Source organism: Protopterus annectens, chromosome 14.part0 (assembly GCF_019279795.1).
Source record: "Protopterus annectens isolate FY-2018-M chromosome 14.part0, PAN1.0, whole genome shotgun sequence".
In the NCBI taxonomy this organism is placed as follows: domain Eukaryota; kingdom Metazoa; phylum Chordata; order Ceratodontiformes; family Protopteridae; genus Protopterus; species Protopterus annectens.
In genome coordinates, this window is record NC_056748.1 from 1109868097 (window position 1) to 1109883440 (window position 15344).

Consider the following 15344-nt stretch of genomic DNA (forward strand, 5'->3'; position numbering starts at 1 on the left):
TTGGCACATAATAACCCAGGACAAATTGGGTCTTGAACATAGTGTCACAAGGCTACAAGTTTCACTTTCATACCCTGCCAAGGGCACACGGTTTGCCAGACCTGCCAAAAAAATCAATGGGCAGAGGTACAAAAGCAAGTTTTATCCCTCATGGACATGAGGGCCATTCAGCAAGTACCAGAGCAAGAGCAGGGACAAGGATTTTACTCAAGGCTGTTCTTGGTCCCCAGAAAGGACAAAGCCTGGAGACCAATACTGGACCTATCTATTCTAAACACATACCTGGATATTCCAAGATTTAAAATGTTGACTTTGCAGGAGCTTCTGCCCATGCTGGGCAAGAAGGCTTGGCTTGTAACGTTAGACCAAAAAGAGGCACCTGCATGTCCTAATCAGACAATCATGCAGAAGATACCTCAGATTCATAGCTGGCTCAATGCACTACCAATTCTTTGCACTGCCCTTTGGCTTATCTACTGCGCCCAGGGTCTTCACAAAATGCCTGGCTCCAGTAATTGCTTACTGCAGACAAAGAGGAATACAAATATATCCTTACTTGGACGACTGCCTCATACAAGCAGAGAACAAGGACATTCTACTAAAGCATCTGGCGTTTGTAAAAAGATTACTAGCTTGCCTAGGGTACACAGTAAATGAAAAGAAATCAAAACTAGTACCCTCTCTAGAGATAATATTCCTGGGTGCAAGCTTAAATACAACTGCCCAGATGGCTTATCTCACGCCAGACAAACAAAGGCAACTGACTACTTATTTCAAACTGTTGGCAACAAAGGCCCAGTTATCTGCAAGAAAAATTCTGCAGGCTTTGGGCTTCATGGCATCCTGCATTCTGATAATTCCATATGCAAGACTGCATATGAGGAAACTTCAATGGTATCTAAAAAGTGTTTGGACTCAACATTGCCACAGCCTGGAAACAGTAATTCCTCATTCCCTGCCTGCAACAGGAGGTTCGATGGTGGCCAAAGGCCTGTCACCACAACAAGGGACAGCCATTCACTTTACCCACAGCCAGGCAGACATTAACAACAGATGCATCAGATTATGCCTGGGAGGCCCACATGGCAGGAAGATGTATTCAGGGCACATGGTCCGCAAGCCAAATGCACCTACATATCAATCAAAAAGAGATGCTAGCTGTTCAGAATGCCCTGACAGCCTTCAAGGACCAACTTCATCCGGGACAACTACTGATAAAGACGGACAATACCACAGACGGACAATACCACAGTCATGTGGTACATAAGCAAGCAGGGAGGCACTCATTTCTATCCCCTTTGCAGACTAGCCATGAGTTTGTGGGACACAACATTGACTTACCAAGTACATCTGCAGACACAATTCCTGCCAGGAAAGGTAAATACTCTGGCAGATGAACTAAGCAGAAACCTCATGGATCCTCACGAGTGAAAATTGGATCCACAAATCTTCAGCATAACAAGGAAATGGGGATGCCCGGACATAGATCTATTTGATTCCCCTCACAACTGCCAACTACAGAGATTCTACACAAGGACGTATCACAAGCAAGCATGGAAAGTGGATGCTCTATCTTTCAGCTGGAAAAACTTAACAGTATATGCCTTTCCTCCACTGCCCCTCCTCCCCAAGGTACTCCTAAAGGTCAGCCAAGAGAAGCCAAAAATACTGATTGCCCCAGACTGGCCCCGCCAGGAGAGGTACCCAGTTCTAAGGAACCTGTCTCAATGTCCACCCTGGACATTACCTCAGATTCTTCACTTACTGTCCCAACAAAACAATCAGATCCTCCACAGCCAACTCAAGACCTTAAATATGGCAGCATGGCGAATAATGTAGTCATGCAAAACACCCCTCTGTCTAAAGCGGTGATGGATGTTATTTTGGAGGCCAGGAGGCCTAGCACCAGAAGATATTATGCTGAAAAATGGAAGAAATTCTGTGCTTGGAACCAGGCACAAGGATTTGACATGATTGTACCATATATTCCTTAGATTTTGCAATACTTAACTGAGATGCTGGACAAAGGCCTATCCTTTTCATCAATTAAGATTCATGCCTCTGCCATTTCGGCTCATTACAATACAGAGCCACCTATTTTTTCTCATCCTTTACTAAGGCAGTACCTCAGAGGAGCCAAAAATCTAAGGCCTCCAAGGAGATCACCAATACCTGCATGGGACCTCAATTATGTCTTGGAAAAACACACCCTGCCTCCTTTTTAGCCAGCCGCTACAGCTGATATAAATGTTTTATCTTGGAAAACAGCACTGCTCCTAGCAATTACCTCTGCAAGACGAGTCTCAGAGCTACAGGCACTCATGGTTGTGGAACCTTTTATCATTTTCCATCCAGACAGGGTTTCTCTGAGGACAAACCCGACATTTATGCCTAAGGTAGTGTCCAGTGTAGCCCTTAACCAAACTATTCACTTACGTACCTTTTATCCAAACCCACAGAATAAGAGTGAGAGACTTCTGCATTCTTTGGACATACACAGACAGCTGCGCTTCTACTTGGACAGAACCAAAGCTTTCAGAAAGACTGAGCAATTACTAGTGATATTTGCTGCAGGATCACAAGGAAAGGCCATCTCAAAGCAGACTGTTTCAAAGTTAATAGGCCACTGCATTCGTTTCTGCTATTCACAACATGGCAGATCAGTGCCTAAGGCCATTAGGCCACATTCAACCAGAGCAGCAGCCACTTCAGCAGCCTTCCTCAGAAGAGTACCAACCAAAGACATTTTAGAGGCTGCAACCTGGAGTTCAGTGCACACTTTTACAAAGCAATATCACTTGCCAATCTACTCTAAATCCAGGGCAGGCATTGCCACTGCAGTTCTGCAGGGCCTCATAGCCGTTCCTAATCCTATTTAGCTCCAGCCTCCCAACCTTAGCTTTGGGATTCAACCCAATTATAATGACTGCAGCAGTGAAACACGATGAACATAGTACAGTTGTGCATCTACCATAAATGTAGATGTTCGAGTGTATTCACTGTTGCAGTCCAGGTTACCCACCCACCCCCCTTATCTTTGCTGGAACTTATCTGTACTTCTCTATTCTATACATCCTATTTGGTGTATTTGCTTGTAGAGGAAGGAATAATTTTTTTTGGTGCATGCATGCTTTATCGACATATTTTTTTTAGCCTACCCTTTTGGGGGCACTTTGCATCTGGGGCAAGAAAAACTGAAGAAAATGGCGTCGGCTGCATCTTTTATACCCCTGGCGCACTGACGTCAGGGAGGAGGCGACAGCAACCCACGCCGGACCTAGACTTTGGAATTCAGGCTGACTACGGGTAGCCTGCCAGCAGGATAACCCAATTGTAATGACTGCAACAGTGAATACACTCTAACATCTACATTTATGGTAGGTACACAGCTGTACTTTCTTGATGAAGGTGAAAGTTCATTGCAGGATCAAGCCACATACCAAAGCATTTGAAGGAGATGACTTGATAAATGGGGTTGTCAAGATTGCCATTGATAAGTGATTGAGAATTTTTCTTCAAATTAGGGGAGGTACCAAAAAACATTACTTTAGTTTTGGAAGTGTTCAGCATTAGCTCTTTGTTAAATCTTTGATAAGTGAAAGGAGGTCTACTTATAGTAGTTGTATGGCCAAAGAGGTCAAGTTTGAGTTAGGCCATGTCATCAGCATAACTTGAGTGAGAGAGTGGTGAGAGAGGTCAAGTGGCAGTTTAGTTATGAACATGGGGAAAAGTAGAGTGGCCAGAATGGAGCCCCGTGGAAGCAGAAAGAATATTCTGAAACTGAACAGAGAGGTACAGATTGGAAAGATAATTTGTAAACAATGAAGATGTATCTAGGCTAATTCCAATTTCAATTAGGTGATCTAACAGAATGTTATGGTCACCCAGGTTGAAAGCTGCGGTGAGGTCAATAAAGATGATGCCAATGAAGAGGTCTTTGTCCATAGCCAGGATGTTATCATTAAATGTCTAAAGTGCTGTAGAAGTGCTCCTACCACTCCAAAAGCCATGGTGCTTTGAGGATAGTATATTTTATTGGGAGCTGTAATGGGTAAGTTGTTGGTAAAATCCTTGAAGTTAGATTACAAAGTATGGGAGGGCAGTCAGTGGTGTTAGATGGTTTAGATTTTTTGGGAATGGATTTAAAAATAGCTGACTTCCAGGTATCTTCAGGTATCATGCCTGATGTTTTGACTTCTGCAGAGATTATAAGTATGAGGAATGGGCCACACTATGAAGTTCTTGTATAGGAATAAGAACTATTGAAAAGAACAGCAGGTGTACAGTTTTTATTTTTTCGAGTAGTGGTTCTGTGTGCTTAGCTTTGACTGCTTTGAAATGGAAATGTAGGACTATGGGGGAAGAGAGAGAGAGAGATCAGAGGAAGTAGAACAGTTATTAATGGCATTGGACATGGGAAGTGTACTAAAGTGGAAGCTAAAATCATCTGCTGTGAGGTAAGATTAGAGGGAGTGGGTGTTAGCTGGATTACTATGGCCTGTTAGGCGGTTGACTTCTGCCCAGATTTTTTAGGAGTGTTGAGAAGGGATCACTGATTGCCTGTTTAGCTAGATTTCTTAGCTTAGAATAGTGTTGCTAGGAGGCTGATGATGGGTTGTTTTTCCAAGTATGCCCGGCAGTGTCCCTGAGACTCTGGGAAACATTTGAGTTTGTATTTTAGGCAGTTTTTTTTTTTTTTTTTTTTTTTTGGGGGGGGGGGGGGGGTTATAGAGCCATGTGATTTTAGGAAAAATAGGCTAGTGGGAATTTCTGGGAGTAAAATGCTGCTGTGTCTAGGATCAGTAGAAGAGAACAAAGGAGACCACTCTAATGAGGTTGGAGTTGTCCTTAGTTTGAGAATTCTGGATTGTGATTTGTTCCAGAATGATATGAATTAACATGTTGTCTGTGAAAGATGGTACATTAGCATTCAGGAAAAGGGTTTATCTGGTGAATTCATTATTAACTGGAAAAATAAGATCTATTTGTCAAACGTTTATATGATCCCAGAAAAAATGTAAAGGAAATTGACAAAAGAAGTGCTTCGCATGTTTGTGAAGATGAAAGAGGATTGGAGTTGCTAAATCCATTTGTTTAAGCTTCATTACACTTGTATAGAGTACTAACGCGGGTAAAGGAAGGGAATGGTAATTTAATAGTGAGAATGTTTAAAAGTTAGTATAAAAATTCTGGTAGATGATGAGAATAATAAAAGAAAAAGAACATGGAAAAAAAACTTTAAAAAAAATCTTAAAAATTATCAATAAAAATATTAACATGCAAAATTAAAATGTATGATGAAAGATAGGATGTGGTATAATAATGTGATGAAACAATATTGTTATATAAATCCTTGGGAAAATATACCAGAATTGATTAAAGTCATTAAAAGTAAGGAATATCATGTACGAAGGTGGTGTCATGATTTCCTGTGGAGACTCGTAATCCGCAAGTTTCAAGTAAAGGGGAATATGCAGTATAAAAAAGAATGTTGAAAGAGGGTGTTTATTTTGTGGGGAGAAAGAGACAACCGAGCATGTTTTTTTTTTTTGTTTTTTTTTTTATGAACTGTAAAAGAATGGTTTTGTTTAATGGGAAATGTATTTTGGCAGATATATTCTGAAAAATCAGATTATGGTTGTGGAAGAATAACAATGATAAGATGGTAAGAAATGTAAATGTAGATAGATATCTGTATAAATGTGTGTTTGTAAATAGGTAAACGCATTTTATGTTGTGTTAAATAAAGGACCCCTACTCTTAAGTGCTGTGAGATTTGTTTACATCCATCTGAAGTACCACTAACTCAAGCAGATGGGAGCATGGTTCAACCAAAGGGTGACACACTGAGGAGTGCAGCACCCCCCCAACACACTACAATGCAGTGTCAACTATCACTCAACCCAAGTACTTGCACTGCATTCTCATACTTGTTTTATGCTGCTTCTGTCTTTTATCACTTTGCTTTAGGTGTAACCAAAGACAAGCCTCTTACTCTGATTAGCATTCATTTACAAATTTACTCAACGATGCACTTTTAATTTTACTCACTTTTGGTTTCATCTTTACTAGTCTCATTAACTTGGCAGCATTTACATTCTTTAACAGAAATCAGTTTGCCAAAAGTAAAAATAGCAATTCCAAATGAATCATGTACTCAAGTCTCTCTTTCTGCAGGTGGGAAAATGAGCCTGCAGTTGTAGGCAGTGATGTTGGGTCCAATATGTGGAATAATTTGATATGCTTAGACCAATTTGATATGCTTAGACCAAACATTTCAAGAGAAAACCAACGTTGCATTTAGCAACTGCCAGAGACTGTCTATATTGAAGTGTGCTTTATTTACAGTGAATTTCCAAATTTGAAAATAAATATAATTGTATTAAGCTATGTTAAAGCAGCAGTCTGTCAAAAAATGTCTTGGTTTGTAGTACTTTTTCTGGCCATACATTCTGTGACAAAGATCTCTGCTACTTGGTCTCTTTCTCTGCAGACGCCTCATGCATCTCTCTCCAGTACTTTCCCTCTCTCTGTGGTGAGGCTCATTCGCTACAGGCCCAAACCTGTGTGTCTGTCAAGATTTGTCTATGCATGGGCTAAACTCTTGGCTAGGCTTATAAGGGCCTCAGGACCAATAGCCTAGTAACTTCCTGAGTATTCCTTCTCTCTTTCTGCCAGATATGTCCACATTTCTGACCTTGGTTATAGGCAAGTACTAAGCTAGATACACTTGTGGACTATTTTAAGCCCAGCCAAGTTCCCTTGATGAGAATCAAACCCTGCACTATTTGTCTGTAATGTAATCTTCTTTATTATGCCCTCACTACAGTTGTACCCATTTCCCTCTAAGCCTCTCTTTTACAAGGAGGGAAGCTACACCCCGGGAAGGGTGCCTTTTCCATTCAGATGGCCTCGGGCTACAGTGACACATTCACCACAGCAGATATGTTTAAGAAAAGACCGGTATCTCTCTGTTTAGGTTAGAGAGAGTTCTTGAAATAGGGCTGGAAACAAGCAATTACCTGGTTAGTTTAATATATAAATGAGAGGGACTACAGCCCTAGAAAAAGGAGAAATTGACGTCTCAATGCATGGGGGTGTTTTGTGTCTGGAATAGAGGTTCTGGATTGTGTGCTGTGAGAGAGTAGAGACAACCTGAAGAAACTTCACATAGTCTGGTAATATTCTGATGAAAAATCATGCTGCCTGAATTTATTTTGGATTAAACTTAAAACTAGTATGACAGAATACAGTATTGTGTGTTGTTTTATGTTCTGATGAGGGTTTTCACCACTGAACTGTTATTTTGCTTTCTGTTTTAATAAAAACTATTTTTTTCCACACAAAGTGCCTCTACCACTTTGTCTTGTTACCACATTGGTGAGTGGAGTGGGAAAATTGAAGTACAAATGTCTACACCAACACAGATTGACGTCATGTTTTGCAGACTGAAAGTTGAGCAAAACCTTTTCCCCAGCTGGGAAGACAGAAGTAGTAGCAGTAATATGGTGTGGACTAAGAGTTTTGTACCTGGAGTACATAGGTGTTATGCTGGAACTATTTTTGTCATTGATAGGGTAGTGGTCAACTCTATGGCCGTGCCAAAGACAGTTCCACATTTTAAACAACCAGAGAGCAAGACCTTGAGATGTACCTTGTGGCTTTTGAATGATAACACCCAGTAGTAAGGATGGGACTGATGTAACTGGACTACAAGCCCCTCAGTCCAGCTAGCTGGCAAACCATTGCAGGCTTTCATAGACCGGTCTTGATTGCAGTACTATGATATAGCTAAAAAAGAAGTCTTAACTTGAGTTGATCTCAGCTCTGAGGCATACGATCCAAACTTTTAAAGCAGGATAGTTTCTATAGTAACTATGGTTCAATCCTGATATAATAGTAAGAGAAAAGGATACAAATGTTAGTCACTGATGGATTTAAAAGGGCTTTGACTGTCTTAAGAAAATGCATATTCTAAACTGACTCTGAGGATGCTGGGCAATTTTTTGTACTGGTAAATAGATTACTAAGCAATGAAACTATGTTTATAATTGATCAGTCTAAACCTGTGATAGTCTGAGTAAGATTTTGGTACCACACAGGAGATGTCAACTATAAACATACTCTGTCTGAAATTTGGGCATTGGGTCACCTAGCTTGATTTTTAAAAATAAAATGGTTCTACTTATGGAAACTCTAACCATTGAAAAGCATTGTAGTGGTGGTGTTGAAATTGTAGAAGGTGTTGTCTGCCAGGATATTTTAGTCAGCCTTCTACAGTTGTGTTATTCCAAACAAATTAAGTGCAGATGTCTTAACTGATGACTGGGAGTTGCAAGGACTACCATACGTGGGTAATAGTGTTCATCTTATAAAGGGTCAGTACGTATGTATGTGAAAATAAAGCTGTTACTAAGTAAGCAATTGATGTTTCTATTCACGGAGATAGGAAGTAATATCCTATTACTAAAGGCAAAATAAAGACCATGTCAAGGAAAGGTAGTTTATCCTGTTGCTATAGTCCCCAACTTGATATGCAATATAATGGAGAAAGATTTTCCTTTCATTGTTTTTAAGTGGGGAATGTCAAGAAAATCATCGTTTTTTTAATCTATTTATCCTTTGTTGACTGGGTTAGTCCCACTCGGCTGGTGGCCTCTCTCTTCAGGGGGAGACCCAAGGTAACATATTACTAGGGAAAAAATTTGCCAGGGCATTGGGGAACTTCCCCTGCTGTTTCCATAGGGGGGGCGAGTTTGTGTGTGGGACGTTCTGCTTCCTGCTTCTGTTCCGGGCACGTAGGTGACTCCAAGTAGTAGGAAGGAAAGTAAAGCAAAAATGGAGGTTGAAAAAGAAAATGGTCAGGGAGATGGAGCTTTCGGTGCAGTTGTTCTAACAGCAGATACATTGAATCAGTGCAGTTGTTCTAACAGCAGATACATTGAATCGGTGCAGTTCTAACAGCAGATACATTGAATCGGTGCAGTTGTTCTAACAGCAGATACATTGAATCGGTGCAGTTGTTCTAACAGCAGATGCATTGAATCGGTGCAGTTGTTCTAACAGCAGATACATTGAATCGGTGCAGTTGTTCTAACAGCAGATACATTGAATCTGTGCAGTTGTTCTAACAGCAGATACATTGAATCGGTTAGAAAAGGAGTGGGAGATGCAGGAAAAGCTGATAGTTGAATGTGGTATGTCAGAGATGGGAAAAGTCAGTTGAGCCTTTTCAAAGCAGTAGTGAAGCAGCAGAGATTGATCCAGACGCAGTGGAGATTGATCCAGACGCAGTGGAGATTGATCCAGACGCAGCGGAGATTGATCCAGACGCAGCGGAGATTGATCCAGAAGAAAGGTTCCAGCAGAAGTTGTTGGAATCCGAAGTTGCAGCACAAGGTTGTGTTACAACTCTTCACTTGGGAAGGTTGCAGGATGATATATTATTGGGTATGGTTGATAAAAGTGAACTAGAAGATGGGAAGGACATGTCATGGGGAGAGATGATTGACAGGATACAGAAACAAATTCAGCAGAATGAAGGTATGAAGGCTGAAAAAAAATCCTATGCTGAAATGGTCCAAAGGATGCATGGCAAGAGAGAAGCAAGTCTGAAGAAAAAGAGAATGTTTAAAGTGTGGATTGAACGGAAAGAAGTGACAGAAATAGACAGATACAAGGTATGGGACAAAGGTTTTATAAAGGTGCTCATAATTAAAGCTAACCAGGTAAGATAATTTATCCATATTAAAAAGAGACATTTTATCACATTATTTTTGAGATGGGGCAGATAATGGAACAATTTATAGAAGAAAATGAAAAAAAGAAACTGTACTCCATGAAACTTTGTATGCATTTAAGCCATGTTTTAGGGAAACAGAAAAAAATAATATTCAATTCAGAGATGAAGTGGAAAAAGACTTTAAAAAGCATTTATATTTCTGTAATCATATTTTGATGTTATCAAAAGTATATGGTAGAGGTTTATGGGCTGTGGCATGGGACTGCAATGCAATATTGAAACTGGTAAATGATAGCATTGTACATATTCCAAGAGTTATTAAAGTTGAAGATGATAGAGGCTTGGTTAGATAGTGGGGACTGCCAAAAACATGTTTTTTTTTTTTTTTGTGGAAAAACAGATAATTTAATTAACAAATATGAAAAAATATGCTATAATGTAAAAAAGTAGGACATTTGAGGGAGAATGTGAAGAAAAATGAATTGGTGTTGGATATAAGAGGTAAAAAGGAGAAAGTTACATAAACCAAATCAGAAGTAAAAGAAAAATAGCATTAATGAACAAATGATGTAAAAGGAATGAGGACTTAAATTTAGAAAATACTGAAGAGTCCATTTTGTGAGTATGATGACGTTAAATGGAACATACCGGAGCAAAAGAGAAATTCAGCGGGAAAAAGATTGAGAGAAGGTAAAAAGAATATGGAAGACTATATATTAAAAAATAAAAAAGGGAACGGATTAATACACAATATATAAAGCAGAGTTAAGTGTAAAGTTTTGTCATCAAATGTTAATAATTTTAGGAAGTTGGAAAGAAAGATAGGAATTCTGGAATAGTGTAAAAAGTAGATAGTGATGTTATTATACTAGAAGATATTAGACTTTTGTCAAAGTCAGAAAGAATTCAAACCAAAGTATGGTGGGGAAAAATGTGATATGGAATTTCGGGAAAGAGACCTACTCAGGAATACCTGTATTATATAAAGGTGCAATTGAAGTATTAGACGCCACCATTGTCATAGTTAGAATTACTATCATTGTAAGATGGAGAGAACATATTATGAGAACTATTGCAATATATGTAATACAAAAGGAGAGAAGAGATGTTTAAAAGGATAATACAATACATAGTTAACATGGAGATAATTGTAGTAGGAGACTTTAATTGCAATTTAAAACAGCAAAAGAAGAAGGCTTACATTAAACTAATAAAGGATATTATAAACTTTATACAAAAATATGGAATTTAGAGACTTGGACATATAAAAGAGGGGAAAAAAGAACAGAAATGGATTATTTTTTATTGTCAGAAAGTTTAGTAATAGTTAAACAAGGAGCGTTAACAAGTTTTTCTGACCACAGAGCAATTTGGATTTCGGTAAAGGAAAAATGATTATATAAAATAAGGAAAGGTATAAAAAGAATAAATGAAGTGAAATGGAATGTTAAAGGGAGAAAAGAGGTTATGACATTATGGCGAGATCATGTATAAATGAGAGAATATTATAAACATTGGTCAGAATGGTGGTGGTTAAATTTTAAATTGAAATACAAAAATGTTATTTAACATGGGAGAAAAAAGCTATACTTGGACAAAATATATAAAGATTTAAACAATAAAATGATTGTTTAGAGAGGAACAATGACAGTTTTTTTAATTGTTGTGTCTTTCGGCTTTTCCCGGTTAGGGGTCGCCACAGCGGAACTCCGGTCCGCTAATGATTGGCAGTAGATTTTTACTTGCCAAGTTGCCAGCTCTGATGCACAACCTTCAACGAAGGTACACCCATTCATGCATGTCTCCACACACAAGATGCTCTAGCTGAGAATCTAACAGGACAACGTCGTACTGTGAGGCGACAACGCTACTGCAGCACCACCACCACGTTAATGACAGTTTTTTTAATTAAGGAACAGAAATTACATGATTTGAATAAGGAAGAAATAGAACAATTATTGTATGAGCAAAGATATTTCCTGAAAGGGGAAAAAGAAGAAACTGCACCATATTTAAATAATCTGAGAGAAAAATAGTGTAATGAGGGAGATGAATGGATTCCTTAAGTAAAATGCATAATATGCAGGAGGAGATTATAAATGTAGTAAAGGAATATATTAAAACATTGTTTAAAGAGCAGACTACAAAGAGATGGAAAAATGGAAGGTATGTACATTTTCTGACATGGAAAATAAGTATTTAGAAAAAGATATAAGTATCAAGGAGTTAGAACAGGCGATAAAATTAATGGATTTAAATTCTGCAGCAGGACCTTTTAGAATAGAATACAACATGTATAAAAATATGACTATAGAGCAAAAGAAATTCTGTATAAAGGTATTAAATGAATGGTTAGAAAAAGGTTACAGGTATAAAGAATTTTGTACAGGTGTTATTAGGTTTATATGGAAAAAAGAGGAGAAGGAAGAAATTCAGAATTGGAGACCAATTGTTACATTTTCATAAAAGTCTTGGAATCTGTATTTTACAAAAAAAGATGGAAGAAAAAGTAGGCAATGTAAACGAACATGTATTTGGCATAAAAGGGGAAAAAAGTCCAAGATTTATTGTTAATAATTAGGAAAACAGTAGATGATATAGTAGTTCAGGCAAAAGTGATGGTATGAGATTTAAGCAAAGCATTCTTTTTAATTCATCAGTCAGTATTATGGGATATGTTTGTATATAAGTAAGAGGCTTAAGAATGTGTGCATGACCGCAAACAAGTACAACATAGTAAAGATTATAATAAATGGATGGTTGAGTAAAGATCTAAAGATGGAAAAGGGTATTAGACAAGGTTGTCCATTGAGTGGTGTATTATTTGCATTAGTAATGAATGCAATATGTACATATATATTCCTCATTAGCACTCAAGAAAAATCTTGATGAGTGGATGGGAAATAGGAAATACACCCTTCATTTCACTTCTGTGGCTCTGCTCGACAGGGGCACAGGAAATTTAACTTTCTTGGGTGGCGTAAGCCAGGGAACCTTGTTGGCTAGGCTTACTTAGGCCCTTGGGCCAATAGTCTAGTACCTACCTTTGAACATGTATATCAACAAGGAGTTGTATATTATGAGCTATATTTCAAATGAAGGAATAAAAATGCCTATTTTGTTAAATTATGTAGATTATATTATAACAAATAATGAAGCAAGCATGGATATAGTGATAAAACAAATGCAAGAAATTATTTAGGTTATTAGTTTTGTATTGAATTGAAGACAAAAATCAAGGTTTATGTTTTAAAGGAAAGATTAGTGAAATAAATTTTAATAAGGGTAGAATTAAGATTATTGGGATAAACTTTGGGAAACAAAATTATAAATTCTATATGGAAAGAAAAAAAAGAGGATATATATATATATATATATATATATATATATATATATATTATGGACGGTGCAGTGTTGCAGCGGTAGCATAGTTGCCTCACAGCAAGAGGTTCTCTGGTTTGATTCTCGGCTGAGTGCCTTCTTTGCGGAGTCTGCATGCCCTTCCTGTGTTCGTGTGGGTTTTCTCCACGTACTCCAGTTTCCTCCCGCGTTACAAAGACATGCAACTGGAGTGTTTCTCCCTGGGCCTCCACTGAAAATTGGATCATTCCAAGTTGGATTTTCTCAGTTAAATGTAAACTAAATTAAATTTGTGTTTTTGGGAAGCCTTTTAGGCTTTCATTTAAAAAGAAAGTCCATTAAACATTGTGTTGTTAGCAAAAGATTGCTTATTTAGTTGGTGTTTATAGTCTTCCATTGAACTTGGAGAAAGATGTGTATAATATAATATTTTCTTTCATTTGGGGATCAAGGTTGAACCCTGGGAAAAAGAGTACTGTATGTGAAAAGCGAAAAAGAGGGTTTACGGTTAATAAACCGTATAGTATATATGCCATCATTAAACCTGTACATAATAATGAAATGCTTAAAGGGGAATGAAGGTTCATTATTAACGAGAATATTAAGTTTAAAATATAAAACAGAATGGTTGAATTTTTCTAACTTAAGAAAAAGAAAGGTTTGTTGTAATAAAGTAATGGAAAAATTATCAAGACAAGATTATATTGTGGAAAATAAATGTGAATGAAATCGATGAGAGAAAAGAATGGTACGAAACGATTATGGAGAAATATTATAGGATATATCCTTGGAAGAATTTAAATATTGAAAAAAAAATTCCATTATTGCAAGAATGAAAATATAAAGTCAAGATTTTTTATTGAGACTGTCTATGCAAAAATTACCAGTAAAGGTAAATGTGCTATATAAAAGTATAAAATATAGAGTATATTTATATTGTGGGGAATTTGAAACTTGTGAACATGCTTTTATTTGGAACACAACAGATCAAAAATGTTGTGGAGAAATATTACAGAAAAGAAATGAGTGACTTTAAAGACGTAAGTAATTTAAATATGGATATGACTGAATTTGGTTACTATAGAAACAAAAGTACGAAAGAGGTTGAAAATCTCAATTAAAAAAAAAAAGTTTGCTTATACCATGGTTGATTTGAAATCAGAGGGTTAGAGAGATCATGTTCAATGAAAAATAAGATTTGGCAACGATATTGAAAAAAAAAGGTTTTGGTCATGGAAACTGGAGTGGGGGTGAAAAAAGTAATAAGTATGTTATATATGATGAAACAAAATGTAAAAGAACATGTGATTTGTAAATATATATATTGTAAATAGTTGAAAATGTGTATATATAATCTAAATAAGCAATGTCAATAATTATTTGATTTTGTAATTACTTATGGATAATGTAAATAAAGAACCCCCTACTTTTCAGATTGGTGCTGTGAGATCTTTTACATCCACCTGAGCTACCACCAACTCAAGCAGATGGGACGTCAGTTTAATGTCTCAACCAAAGGACGAGCCTTCGAAAACTCACCTTATCACTGTGGAGAGAGGAATTAGTAAACACGTTTTTAGATTTACGTCTGCCTAACCTGGAAAAAGGTGGGGTAGTAACCACCAGTGCCAAGTGCATGAATCCAGTACTTAGTATTTTTCTTACAAAGGTACAAAAATGGCTAAAGCAGAGAATAATCTACACAATTTAAAGAAATGTGTTTGCATATGCCCTTGGCAAAACCACCTGCAAGAGCAGAATAAGTAGAAGAAAGGGAGTTGTACAGTAAAATGTTACACATTTTAAAATTTTATAAAGCAAGGAGCAAAAGTGTAATTGTAGTTTTGAAAGTGTTGTGGAGCCAGGGAGTAGAAGTGACCAGCAAAACTGGAGAAAATTAATTATCAGTGAGATGTATTCCACAGACCTGAAGTTAAAAAAATATAGAAAATGCATAGCCAGAGCAGAAATCTAAACTTTCTTTCAAGCTAAAACAAAAATCCCCAGAAACCGAGTCTTTGAATCAGCAGGTGATTGTTATAAACAGTAAAGATTGTACTATTGTAGTAGAAGGGGAGGAAAAAGAAGCTGGTTAAAGTTCTGAGCTCCTTTTTGTCAGTGTAAGACCAAAATCTCAGCTAAGAGAACACTGTAGGCAACACTTGCCTGTATTAGCAAAGACTCCCCCTACACGCACACACACATTCAACTGCCTTTGCACATGCACACAGATGCACATATT

The 15344-nt window shown here is 37.5% G+C and overlaps 1 protein-coding gene across 1 annotated transcript in view; it reads left to right on the forward strand.

Annotated features, from left to right (window-relative positions):
- The window catches only part of PALD1 (phosphatase domain containing paladin 1), a gene marked incomplete in the record, with an annotated part of 1459376 nt that overhangs the window by 606933 nt on the left and 837099 nt on the right, over positions 1–15344 (forward strand).